The sequence below is a fragment of the Meles meles genome, chromosome 18, assembly GCF_922984935.1.
Source record: "Meles meles chromosome 18, mMelMel3.1 paternal haplotype, whole genome shotgun sequence".
Classification (NCBI taxonomy): Eukaryota; Metazoa; Chordata; class Mammalia; order Carnivora; family Mustelidae; genus Meles; species Meles meles.
Window position 1 is genome coordinate 12,650,092 of NC_060083.1, and position 13,634 is coordinate 12,663,725.

General features: G+C 49.5%; 1 pseudogene; it reads left to right on the forward strand.

Annotated features, from left to right (window-relative positions):
* Positions 1-8,451: 8,451 nt before the first annotated feature.
* Positions 8,452-13,296, forward strand: LOC123929387 (annotated as a pseudogene).
* The last annotated feature ends 338 nt before the right edge of the window (positions 13,297-13,634 follow it).

A 13,634-nucleotide genomic window follows, 5' to 3' on the forward strand; every position in this document is an offset into this window, starting at 1 on the left:
TTCCCGAAAGGGACGGAGGACTCTGCCTCATGACAGGGACCATGCACATGTGTTTGGAGTCCCTGTGCCAACTGCTTTCCAAAAGCCCTGCTTTTTTTTTTTTCATTTCTTTTAATACAGAGAGCGGTGAGGTCCTGGCATGTCTTTATAAAGAGAAATGCAAATTGTCCTCACTCAGGGGTGTGGAAAATACAGTAGAAGAATTGCAACTGATGGTGAATCAGCCTTTAATTAGTTGGGGGCTAGGGCCCAGTAAAGACCAGTCCTGTGCTCCCCACTCTCCATGGTAAATAAAACCCAGCCAGGACCAGGGAGCCCACCAAGGATCTTGAAAACACTTGGCCTGTTTTCCCATTTATTTCCAGCAGAGGGCAGTGAAAGATGTTCTCATCAATTACTCTGCCCACCTGCCTTGCTGATCAATCAGAAACTGCATTTAATCACTTTGCATCTATAAGAGGAAATTCATCCCCCATTCTGCCCCCCCCCGTGATTAGACTTATGCCAGAAGCTTATAAAAAAAAAAAAAAACATTTGGGATGGATCTGAGAACTGGAAATAAAAGCCATTTTGTCACAGGACACTGCCTTTGGCTGTGACCATTAAACAAGGTTTTATATGGCTCTGAGGGCAGTGGATTGTGTGGTTTTGCCAAGTGTGATTTCAGAGGGCTGGTGGACAGACTCTTGTGTCCTCTGTGGTCTCGTGGCAGAGAGTGTCAATCAATGCCCACCGTCACTGCACGTGGCTAATGGGAGAGGCCGGGGAGAGGAGAGCGAGACAGAGCGTGTGCTTTGCATTAGGTACTCCTGGGTCCCTGCACAGTCTAGCCACCGGGCCTGATGGAGCTGCCGTGTGTAAGTCAGTCCCCAGCGGTATTTGGGACATACTTCTACTGAAAGATTACTGCTTGTTTCACTGAAATTCAAATTTCATTGGGCATCCTGCATTTTTTATTTGCTAAATCTGGCAACCCCAGGCTTTGTCAAATTTCTCAACTTCTCTGAGCCTTAGTTTCCCAGATGTAAAGTGGAACAAATGTAAAATCAGCCTCGTAGGACGGTATTAAAGTGAAATTTGTACAACACCTGGAGTCCAGAGCTGGACCCAAAATGAGCTGTTCAGGAGATGGTACTTACTACGGTTAGTTCCCAAACCGTTTTTCTCCATTTCAGCTATATTGTCACAGGTGATAATAGAGGTAACATTAAGTTCTACGATCGGACCCTGTCCATTGTTAACTGGTACAGCAACTTCAGACTGAGCTCCTTAAGGACACTGTCATTTTCCAAGACCCCAACAGCTCCCCCACCGAAAAATCAAACTGTCCTCCAGACTGTACTCTAAAAGGTGACCTTTTATTATAAGGTAACTTGTTAATGAATCCAGGGCTCCTGGGTGGCTCAGGGGGTTAATCCTCTGCCATTGCTCTCTGCCTGCCTCTTTGCCTACTTGTGACCTCTCTCTCTCTGTGTCAAATAAATTGCAAAAATCTTAAATAAATAAATAAAAATAAATGATAAAATAAATTTAAAAATAAAATTAATAAAATAAAAAAGTAATTTACAAATAAAATATTAAAAATTAATAATCATCTTCATAATAAAACTACTAATAAAATAAATAAATTGATAATTGCCCAGGTTACATTTCAAAGCAGAATTTTCAGGACACCCGACTGGTTCAGTGTGTTAAGCATCTGCCTTCTCAGGTCATGAGGCTGGCATCCTGGAATGGAGTCCCGCATTGGGCTCGCTGCTTAAAGGGGAGTCTTCTCCTCCCTCTGCCTCGGTCCCTCCACCCTGCTTGAGCTCTCCATCTCTCTCTGACAAATAAGTAAATAAAATCTTTAAAAAATTTTAAGGCAGAATTTTAGAAATGACTTTCAAAATGATGAGCTGCCCAGATGGCTCATTAGGTGGAGTGTGTGATGCTTGGTCTCAGGGTTGTGAGTTTGAGTCCCACCCTGGGTGTAGAGATGAATTCAGGTATGAGAGAGTACCTCCAAAAACAAAGGATTTCATAATTTTTCTCTATGGATAGATAAAAATCTATACCCACATATAAAAATATGTGAGCTGTGTTATGTTGGGACTCCCATTAATGAAAAATTGGAAAGCATGTTCAAATACAAAGGATCTTTGGTCAAAGCAAACTGTTGGACTATTACCGATGGGATTACAGTTCAGGATTTCAGAAACCCACCTCCCAGGCTTCCCACATGGGGTAGGGGGTCTTCTTGCTGCTCCATGGCCACAGACTATCCAAGAAAACAGCTGGCTCCTGGCCTGGGGGGAATCGTTTTCAGCAGAAAACCCCCAGGGAAAGAAATTCTCTTCCCAGGCCAAGTTTTCAGCCTCCTGAGCCCCCAGCAGCATGTCTGTGGCCTTGGGAGCAGTCATTGCTTAAAGTTTCTCTGTGTGCCCGTGGTGTGGGTTGGGCCCTGAGCAGATGAAAGCTCTGGTACTAGGCCAGCCCTGGACACAGGGGACAGTAGATGCTACCCACTCGTGCAAGCAGGAACAGGGTCCCACCAAAGTGCTATGCAGATGAGGAAGAGACTGACTAGGACACAGCGGGGGTGAGCTGCCCACTAGGGTCCTGACGTGCAGCCAGGAGGAAGGGCAAGATCTAGATGGCCTTACTGTATCCCTGGGTCGCTGCTCCTCCCCTCTTTCCTACCTGCCCTGTGTCTCTGTGTGTGCATGTGCATGTGAGTGTATGTGTGTGTGCGTGTGTGTGTGTGTTGTCAGTCCCCTCTGTTCCTCTCCCCTCCCACCTCCTCCTGCAGTGCTGTCCCTTCTCTGCGTCTGTCTGCTTGCTGCCCCATCTTTCCCAACCACCTGCCACTGCGTCCAGGACAGTCAGCGTCGTCTCTCAGCCCCCAGGCCACCTTTCTTGCATGCTCAGGCCAGCATCCTTAAAGCTCAAGCTGTACTTCCTGGGACAGTGGCAAAAGGCGGCCCTGTGGGGGACGGGGGTCCACCTGGCCTATGGGCCACACTGAAAATGTAGCTGTTGGGGTCAGGGCCAGGGTACAGGGAACGGGCCCCGCTCAGGCCCCAGTCCCAGTGTGGGGACTGCTCAGCACCTTCTCCCCCTTACCACCCTTCTCCAGCAAGCTCTCAGACCTATACGGATGAGGGAAGGTCAGGGCCTGAGTTCTAGCTAGGCCTGCAAGCCTCTAGGACCCAGTTCTCAGCATGGACTCAGGGTGGCAGCAGCCTATCAGCTGGGTGACCCGGGACAGGCGGTGAATCCTCTGTGTGTCTCAGTGTCCCCAACTACGGAACAGGGAAGACTCCCTCCTTCTTAATGTGCCTCTGAGTGGGATAGGGATGGACAGACATCAAGAACTTGGCAGTTCTTGCAGTTGCCACAGGCAGTGGTGAGAATTCGGTTCTGAGTGGCAGCAGCAGCAAGAGAGAAAAGCGCAGAGACCACCAGGATCGAAGCTGTAGCTGACCGTGGGGCTTACCACTGGTTGCCGTGTGGACCCACATGCGCCAGGGGACCGACCCTGGGGTCTCTGTGAGAGGGTGTTACCAGAAACAATTGCCCTTTGGGTTTCAGTTTGTGCTTGTGGGGATTGTCCAAGGAGACTCCACAGTGGGTGCTGGTGCTGTCAGAAAGTAAGGAAAGTTCTGTGAATGGAAAACAGTCCATGGGATCTTAGGGAGAGTAGAGGAGAGACTGAGCTGTAGCTGTAACCGCAGACGTGGGTGTGTAAAGTGTATATGAAGAGCATGGCAAGGGCAGGCCATGGGCACTGGAACAGGAATGGTGGACAAAAGGCAAGATGGAAAGCCCACTTGGACATTCACTCTGTTGCTTGATTAATCAAAATGGGGAAAGAACCCTAAAGGTCTTCAGAGCGTCTCCTAGAGGCCAGAGTCGCACAACACTGTGAGTCCACTGTCCGGGATGTCACCCAGAACCAAAGGGCCTGACACCCAGAGAAGAAGAAAATGCGATCACTTGCCGAGGGAAGAGAGGATGCATGTAGCCCTGCAATGCCCGCCTGACGGGTCCACAGGGGCACGGCTGTGGGACCAGCTCCTGTCCCTGACGGCTTGGGGCCCAGCCAGTTGACATGGCTGGCACCCACTGCATTCCCATTCCTCTTCCTCAGTTCAGCCTTCAAGCCTGAGAGATCTGTGAACCCCCTGAGGGTTGGGAACAAGGGAGTCGACCCCTACAAGGCACCTCTGCAGGCCTGATTCATGCACTGGGCAGCGGCCCAACAGAAGCTGTGCGCGTGCACAGGGGTTCCTGCACGTGCGCTCATTCCTCAGGTTCCAGGTTCCAAAGCTGTGTCCTGGCAACAGGCCCTGCATTGTGCTCTAGGCCTTCTGCCGCGACTTGGCAGCTGAAGGAGAGTGCTGCGAGCCTAGTTTGGTATCCTCAGCATCTGGCCTTACCTGACTGCTCTATGGGCACCTCCTTGAGCAGGCCGTGCCCCTCTCCACAGCCCCGGTCTCTGTGGGGTCTGCACCTGCCAGGAGGGCTGGTCCACCCCAATCCCGCTCACTGTGGCCGCAGACTACTCTTGGCGCCCAGGGCTCGCCCGGCGGTCCACGCCCCGGCGTCCACTTGCAGGCGGTCCTCCAAGTACCCCGCGAGTTGGCAACTATGCTCAGTGCTTGCAGCTTGCCTAAAGTACTCCATGATCCTGGAGATCCTGCGCTTTCTTCTGGGGCTCCCCGCCTCCTTCTGCAGGTGGGGCTGCCGGCTGATGGCGAGGCTGTCAGCTGCTGGATCACAGGTGTCCTGCCGCCGCTGCTGCAAGTCCATCGTGGACACGGTCACCCCCTGTGTGGTGCAGAAGCAGGTCGTCACCGGGCTGTTGCCCTCAGCACCCAGGAATGTCCACAATGTCTCCACAGGGGAGAGCGTGTGTAGAGACCCCAAAGATAGCGGCAAAGGGATGGTCCACCGAGAGACTCACAGAAGGGACCCTGAAGTAACTGGGGCCCCACAGGGGGCATTTAGGCCCCTAGGGGTCCACGGAGACCTCTCATCCTTTGTGCCCAGGCCTGGGCCTCTGCTGAGAGCCCTCCCCCGGGAAGAGAGCTCAGAAGACCCATGCAAAAAGAAGTCCCCCAGCTCCCATAGGAGCTCCTGCCCCACTCGAAATGCCATCACGAGTTCCTACAGTTCCACCAGGGGCTTCCACCTGGGGCAGAGGAGGAGGGGTCTGGCCACAAGTCAGGCCTCGCAGCCCCCGAGGTCCCCCAGAAAAGTCAGCCAAGAGGGCCCCGTGTGTCCTGCCGGAGTGCCTGCACTTTGCCAGAAGAAGAACCAGCTGGAAAAGGATGCCGATACCACCACCAGGCAGAAGGCAACGCAGATGAACAGCTCATCCCCAGCTGACTGTTCCAGAGCCCGAAAACGCAAGGTTTGTCTGCTGCCACACAGGCGAGGGGAGCCTCTGAGGCTGCCGTCACCCCCTGAGCTGGGGTTTCAAGTGACTGCTGAGGACCTGGACCGGGAAAAGAGAGCTGCTCTCCAGCGCATCCAAGATGCTCTTCGAGGGGACACAGAGGACACCTGCAGCTCTGGCCCAACTTGGACATCCAGTGCCTTGTCCCTGTCTGCTGCAGTGGCTGCTCCCCTGCCAGCCTCTGACACCCAGGTCACCCCCGTGGACAGCTCCCCACCTTCGCAGCCTGTCCTCTTGCGGTCTCACCCTGGCTGCAGTGGGAGCAACTGTGCATCTACCCAGGCCCCCTTGATGCCATCCAGGGACAGCATGGCCTCAGTCACAGTCCCCATAGGGCTGCCTGCACTGCCCGGGGGTAGTGGCAACCCGGGATCCACTGCCCAGACCGCATTCGGGGCTGTGGGTGGGCAGTGGCCCGGAGCCAGCACCCTTCACAGCTCTCCCCAGCATGGACGGCCGGCAGCTCAGGTTCCAGACCCAGTCCAGGCCCTAAGCACAGCTCTAGCCCAGCTATCCTTGGGCAGCGGCACCCAGGTGGGTTATGTGGTTCCCTTACCTGCATCTGCCTCCCAGGGCACCCGTGCCTGTGCCCAGCCAGTTTCAACTACCACCCCTGCTGTACTCACCCCTGGAGCGGCCGCTGCCCCTGGCTTGGCAGCTGCCCCCCAGGTGCCCCGCGTTGTGTCCCATGCTGGGCCCAACAACCAGCAGCCCCGCCCCACAGCTGGCAGCAGAATGGCGGTACCCATCAGGGTGGGGCTTTCGGCAGCACCCCCAGGTTTGGGGAGAGGTGCTGATATTGCGGATCTGTGCTCCAGCTTTGGGGCTCTCAGCATCACAGCAGGAATGAGCAGCGCCCCAAGCGGCCCGCAGAGCTCCAGGGCAAGCCTGGGCCTGAACACCCTGTCAGGGACCGCGGGAGCCAGCACGATGAACCACCCTGTGTCGGGAGCCCCGAGTGCCCCTCCCTCCAGTCACATCCCCAGGCACCTGACCAAGCAGACATCCAGCTCAGATGGCCACAGCACTGCCAGCAAGGCCGCCTGCGGGAGCGGGGGCGTCCCGGTCTCTCTTCCTAGTGGACCCACCTCGCTGGTCAGCACGGCCCAGAGCAGCCTTGCCACCAAGACAAGCTCATCCCCTGCCCAGCGCTTGAGACGCAAACGAGCTGCACCATGCAACAAACCATCTTCCTCCACATCACAGCCCACTCCTTTGGGGCCCAAGAGGCGGAGGCTCGGCTGAGCCCGTAGCTTCCTGGAGAAGTAGCCGGTGTTGCTTCCTTCCAGGTGACACCGGTAAAGAATAGGGTGGCACGGGAGACAAATCCAGCGGGTCCAGGAGCAAAACCAGGCTCCCAGCCAGCCAGCCAGCATTGGGGAAACTTCCCAATCCCTGACCCACCATTTTGAAAGAACATGAGGGCTTGAGGCCTCATGTGTGATCCCAGGAGCCATCGGCCTTGGGACAGTACACGGAGATCCGTGTCCCTTTGGCCTCAAGACCCGCACAGCTCCTGGGACTGTTGCTGCTGCCACAGGTTTCCCCTCCCTTCTCCCCATGTTCTTCCCAGAACTTTTAGGTAGTGTTCATTCATTCATTAAAGCCTTGTTCTAGTTTCTCTGCATAGCTCTCCTGAGTCTCTTCTGTGGGTCAAGTGTGCAAAAGTTGGGAGTCGAGTGGGTGCTGGCATGGGAAGCCAGACGCCATCGTTTCCAGGTTCCCGTGGCCCAGCAGAGCGGGTAGGGCTAGAAGGACGGACCCTTGAAGAGTGGGAGTAGGTTTTCAGTTTCGGGGATGGGTTCACTGGCCTGGGGAGGGCAAGTGGGGGAGACTCACCCTTCCCTATTGGAAGCGCCACTTCTCTCCCACTGGGGACCCCATGGAATCTTTTTGCTTCACAGCCCTAGGGCAATGTAAAGACACTCCTGGCCTAGAGTATGGGTCTGGCATCGAAGATTGAGGCTCAGGGCAAAGGAGGACAGCTTTGCCGTGAGGGTGTGACAGCTCCCTGAGCGCTGAGTGACATCCCACTTCACACAAGCACCAGGCCTCCCTCAGTGCATCTCTTCCCTCTGCCGGGATTTGGGGAGCTGCTTCCTGATGGCACTCAGGAGAAGAATGAGGTGCAAACAAGTCACCTGAAGAGGGAGCAGGACAACAGCTGAAAGGACTGTCACCCCAAAAAACTCCTCAGTCCCGTATTTATTAGATACAAGATAACAACCAACAAAGGAGGAGGTTATACATTAGTCATGGGTCTTGTAGGCCAACCAGAAGGAATGGGAGTCCTACATCGATCATAGTCTTGTAGGTAAACAGAGTAGGGTGTGCCTGGCCCAGCAGCATGGAATTTATAGTTGAGCAAGAGCACAGAAAGGGATTATTCTAACAGAAGGCTTTAATGAGGCCGGGGAGATAATGGAAAAGGGAAACAGGCAATGTTCCACCCTGAGCGACCAGGGCATCCCCAGCTGCTGGGCTCCAAGGACGTGTATCCTCCTCTCCACCGGAGGCCTGCTGCTAGTACAGGTTTTCTCAAGGTCATCCTCAAGCATGCTGCATGACCAGTACCATTTCTCATTTATTTATTAAAATATTATTATTTTAATAAATTTAATTGTTATTATTAAAATATTATTTATTAAAATATCACCACTTGGTGATATTTTAAGCAGTCTATCATTCTGAGGGACGGTTACATTTCCTCCTTTTTGTTAATGCAGAAGCAGCAAAATCCGTTTGCAAGTTGTCGTACCGTTAGTCATCAGAAAGATTTCCGTGAGCATCTGAGGACTAAGCATAAAATGATTATAGCAATAAAAAGTGTCATCATTCCACCTATAATGCCAAGACCAGTGTTTTGATCCAAGCAAAGGAGTTTACCTCAGACAGAATATCATTAATGCTTTACGTGGAACTCACTCTTGGAACTGATTGTAAGAATACTGAGGAATGCCCTGAATAGTATCTTGAAGCTGTTTAATATCCACAGTGAAATTACCGCCATGATGACTGGTAATATGGGTCTGGGATGTATCACATAGCACAGCATGGCCTGGGACTTGAGCATAAGTAGAAGTACTTGACTGGACATTTAGACATGAGGAATGTGGCAAGTCACTGGGTTTCAGTGATATTTCTGTATCCATCATATATTCTCTACTCAATTTTAGTTAATGTCTAAATCTGCACTCTCATTCTATCAGTCCTTTTTTTTTTTCCCTTGAGATTTGTTTAGATTGAGATCCACTGTTTCTTGGTCAAATAAATCATTTGAATTTTTTGTTTAATCATCAGTTAAAAGGGATTTTAACACTCCCTGGTGCAGGTCTCCTGTCTTCCTAAGAAAAATTTCAAAACACCCATCTGCCATATTAAATTGTTGATTTTATGTGAATTGCAACTCAGATTTCCTAATTTACATGAGAATTGGTTGAAAAGCATTTTTTCATTTCATTTTTCTTTCAGTTTTTCATTTCATTTCATTTTTCATTTGCAAGTGGTCTGCTCTTTTGTTCATCCACTTGTTGTTCTGCTCTATTTCTCCCAGGATGTGCCTCTTAGCAGCCCACTTGGCAATAATAAGGGCTTCTCGTGGCCCTGGGCGAACATAGCAAACTACCCGAAGCCTCCCTAGGACAGAGCTGTGACAATGTAGATCCACGATCTGGACAACAGAGTGGTGTTTCCATTCACTGGGGCGGGACCTGCGGATCTGTGTGGTCTAAATTTGTTTAGGTCAGAAAGGGCATCTAACTGGGATCCTCATTTCCCAAAGAAAGGAAGGAGTTGAATCAATGGAACTAAGTCAGGAGGAGGAATTGAATGTGTATTAGTTGGCATTCTCCAGAGAAACAACTGACTGTTTATACCTACATCTCCATGTAATCTCTCTCTAGAGAGGGATTTATTAGAAACTGGCTCACACGGTTATGGCCCAGGCAGGAGAAGACCAATGTCCCAGCTCAAAGTCAGAGGGTTAGAAAGAGGGGCGTCTCCCTTACTCAGCCTTTTTGTTCTGGCTCAACCAGTTGGATGAGGCCCAGCAGCATTGGGGTGGCAATCTGTTTTACTGAGTAACCGATTCAAGTGTTAGTCTCATCCAGAAACACTCTCATAGGACCAGAGCAAAGTTTCATCCAATTGGGTACCTTGTGGCCCAGCGAAGCCAACACAAAAAATGAACCATCACAGCATATTCCACAAGAGTGAATGAAGCTTCTGGGTCATGGGGAAATGATACCAAATGAGGTCACAGAGGAAGAAAAGAGAGATTCCCATCTAGGAGGCTGTGCAAGTGCATTTGAGGACCTTTTAAGCGTTTTGAAATTTCATGGAGAGTTTTCTCCACATTTTCCATGTTCTAATCCTTGTGGCATTGTTGAGAGTACCTTCAAATCTGGCTCCTAGTTAATTAATTCCTCTGTATCTGCTTAGCCCTCTAGCTGAGTTTGTAATTTTAGTTATTTCATTAGTCAATTCTGGAAGTTTCGCCTGGGTTCCTTTCAAATGTCTGGACATTTTTGGTAATCTTTCATCTTGATGTCAATACATTCTTTTGAAAATATACAGAGCCTGTAATTTGCAGTATGTGGTCTTTGCAAGCTTTTCTTCTCCTTCTCCCACCCCTCCCCTCCCCTCCACTCCCTGCCCCCAGTCCCCTCCTCCTCACCCACCTTCTTCTTTGGTTCACATTCTGCACTGTTGTCCCTCCCCTCCCTGCCCCCAGTCCCCTCCTCCTCCCCCACTTTCTTCTTTGGTTCACATTCTGCACTGTTGTATGGGTTCTGATTATTTCCTCAAAAGTTTTTCAATAGGAATATATTAATGCCTGGCTTTAAAGCATATTCCTGTAGAGTATACGTATTCCTCTCGGTACCTCCAATGGGAGTAGATGTAGTAAACTCACATTTTGGCTTAGATTTCTCAGTCCACACAGGCAATGTGAATTTCAGGCTATGAAAATTAATAAAGGGAATTTGTAAATAAAATGAATGGAAATCAATATTTAAAGGCTTAAGTGTTCATGTTAAAAATAACCATGTTTTGGGAGAGGAGTGGTTTCCCAGTGCATTTAAGGGGATGACCTTAAGCATCCCATCTTGCAACCTGGAGATCTTGTCTACTGGAAAAGAGCTCCAGAAAAAAATCTCTTCAAGCTCTTTGGAAAGGCCCATATCAGGTCTTGCTAACCAACCCTGTGCTGCCAAACTCCAGGGAAGAGGCTCTTGGATTCACGTGGCACATTTGAGGAAATCTCCAGATTCTGTGGGACCTGCACACCATGCGGTGACCTAGAAGTTCAGATTTCCCAACATGAAGTGGATGGCACCTCAAGAGATAGCTTTGCCACGATGCCTGGGTGAGACCCGTGTACCTTTTCTCACACTTGCTTCCTGTCTCCTTCACGGAAAGACAGTGCTCCATCCCACACTTACCAGACCCTTGCAGAAGGAGGCAGCATTATTGTTGTTGTTGTTAGGATTTTTCAGACACAGCTTCCCCATAATGCCATGACAAATCAAACTTTTCCCTTTTTTTTTGCTGGAGGGCAGAAGTTCCTGAATCCACAAATGTCTTTCTTTCATCGGAACCACTAACAGACTCCGGATTCTTAGCCACATTCACGGTCTCTGCCTTTGCGCACTTACAGGCTGTATTATTGGATAACACTGGCTTCTAAACAGTTCTTTGGGATAATACAATTCTAATGCAGCTGTGACATCTTGCTGTTTTGCAGATAGTTGTCCACCTGTTGTGTCGTGTCTATACCTGCGCTGCATCTTCCCGAGGGCACTCAGTTGATTCTCTGACGGGCTGCTTGCAGGGCCCACTACTCTGTTTTCATGGCTGTTTGAAGCAGGGGCTCCAGGAGGCATGCATGGCTCTGTCTGGGTTGGCCTCCACAGGGAGAACTGTTCTCTCCTAAGTCACAATAAGTGCCAAGGACTGTTTTCAGTTGGCTACTTTCTGACCTAGGGTCCTGATTTAGAACCACAATACAACTTGGAAGTTTCATGTGAATTTTTATTTTTCTTAAAGATTTTATTTATGTATTTATTTAAGAGAGGGAGAGAGAGCATATGCAGCGGGAGCAACAGGCAGAGGGAGAGGGAGAAGCAGACTCTCCTGCTGAGCAGGGGACCCGATGTGGAACTCTGTCTGATCCTGGGACCCCACGATCATGACCTGAGCCGAAGGCACATGCTTACCTGACTGAGCCACCCAGGGGTCCTGGATTTATTTATTTGAGAGAGACTGCGTGTGTGAGCTCTTGAATAGAGGAAGGTACAGAGGGTAAGGGAGAGGGAGAGAGAATCCTGAGGTAAAGAAACATCACCCACGACAGAACGGGAACTACTTACTGACAGCAGGACAGTGAGTCGGGGGGCATCTCCATCCCCTGCATTTGGCAGAGAATCAAGTCAAAGGCAGGCAGAGGAGCAGGAAAGCTTCTGGGTGGTGAAAGGGGAAGGTCCGATGACAGGTTGTTGGGGTGGGGGAGCAGGACGGGAGCTGACAGAACAGGACTGTTCTATGTCATAGACCATATTCGAGGAGCATATCTGTTTCCCTCGTGGTCTCAAGTCCGGGGGTGTGTGTGCTAAGTTGGGAGCAAGAACAAGAAAAGCTATCTGGGGCCGATCGCTGCAGAGATGTGGCTTGGCTTTCCAGGAGGGCCTCTGCAGAGCTTGTGGGTCCAGCCCTGCCTGGTTTCTTGGCAGATTTAGAATGTTCTGTAGACTGGAATCCCTCTCCTAAGCTGTCTTCAGACAACTGAACACCTTCTATGGATAGAGAAACTATATTCCATAACAACTATGATTAGTACTATACATAATAATTACAATAATGATCAGTAATAATTATAATCACCTACATATCATTCAATGTATAAACATTAATATGTATGAAATTATATAATCGATATATCATGCTTATAGTATGTATGTAATTATACATATTTATAAGAATTATGATAACATAAGTGATAAACTACATTAAAACATAATAAAGTAATACATTAACAAAGTATTAAATAATACAAATTTTATGATAAAAACGATTGACTCACTGGGAGCCAGAGATGCTCCTTTTCCTTACTGTGAGCTGCTCCCAATGCTTTAGACTGCCAGGTGTCTGATCTCCAGATAACTGAGTGTTTCTGTACAGGGATTATCAGTGTTTTAGAGCACTTTGAGCAAGGGACCACCACCTGCATGACCAGACTATGATCTGCTTTGTGTGGGCCCCACAAACTCTGGCAAGGCCCTTCTGCTGTCAAAGGTCTTCAGTGAAAGCCCTGAGAATTTGATCTCAACTTGGAAAATTGTGTGATGAAAAATAAATGCACAGAGGCATGAAGGACAAAACAGATTTTAGTATTTAAAAGCACTGTTATTCTAGAATGCCATCTTGAGGGGTGCCTGGCTGGCTCAGTGGGTATAGCATGTGCCTCTTGATCTGGGAGTCATGAGTTCAAGCCCCACATTGGGCATAGAGATTACTTAAAAACATGCCATCTTGAACGTAAAAGAGCTTGAAGAGGCTGATAATATCTGGAAATACTCCCAAGGATCTCAAGGGATCTGGAAATGCTAGAAAAGGACTGCAGCTCAGCTCTTCAGCAACCACTGTATCCTTTTTACTTTTGCACGTCATCAAGACAAGCCATCTGCTCACTCAGTACAAGAGACCAAAAGCTACTTTGAATCTGAAACACTTGCATGTGGAAAACGCTAGATCCTCATCCTTTCTTGCTGGATGACTTGCATGTCCTGCAAGACAGCTTCTCTCAGCTGATGAATTCGTTAGAAGGAAAAGACAGGTGCCAGGCTGTGAGAAGATGAAGTCTGATGAACACAATCATTTCCCAAAGGCCTTGAACCTATCGTGTTCTTTTCTCTTTGCTATTTTATTTTGGCATCAAGACTATAATAGCTCCAGTATTCCTCGAGTTATCTCAGACTCTCCTTTCCAGACAAGTGAATATTCTGTAACTCGGGAGAACGATCATTGGCATTCATATCACGCACACACAACTGAGAGAGAATGGATTCTCTATTTACCATTGGATTGTCTGTTCATCCTCAAAGCCTGCCTCCTCCTCCTGTTCTGTCTCCTCTATATTCTGTGTGAACGTGGATGGAATTCATAGCTCAGGGAACTCAATCCCTTGTGAAGAACT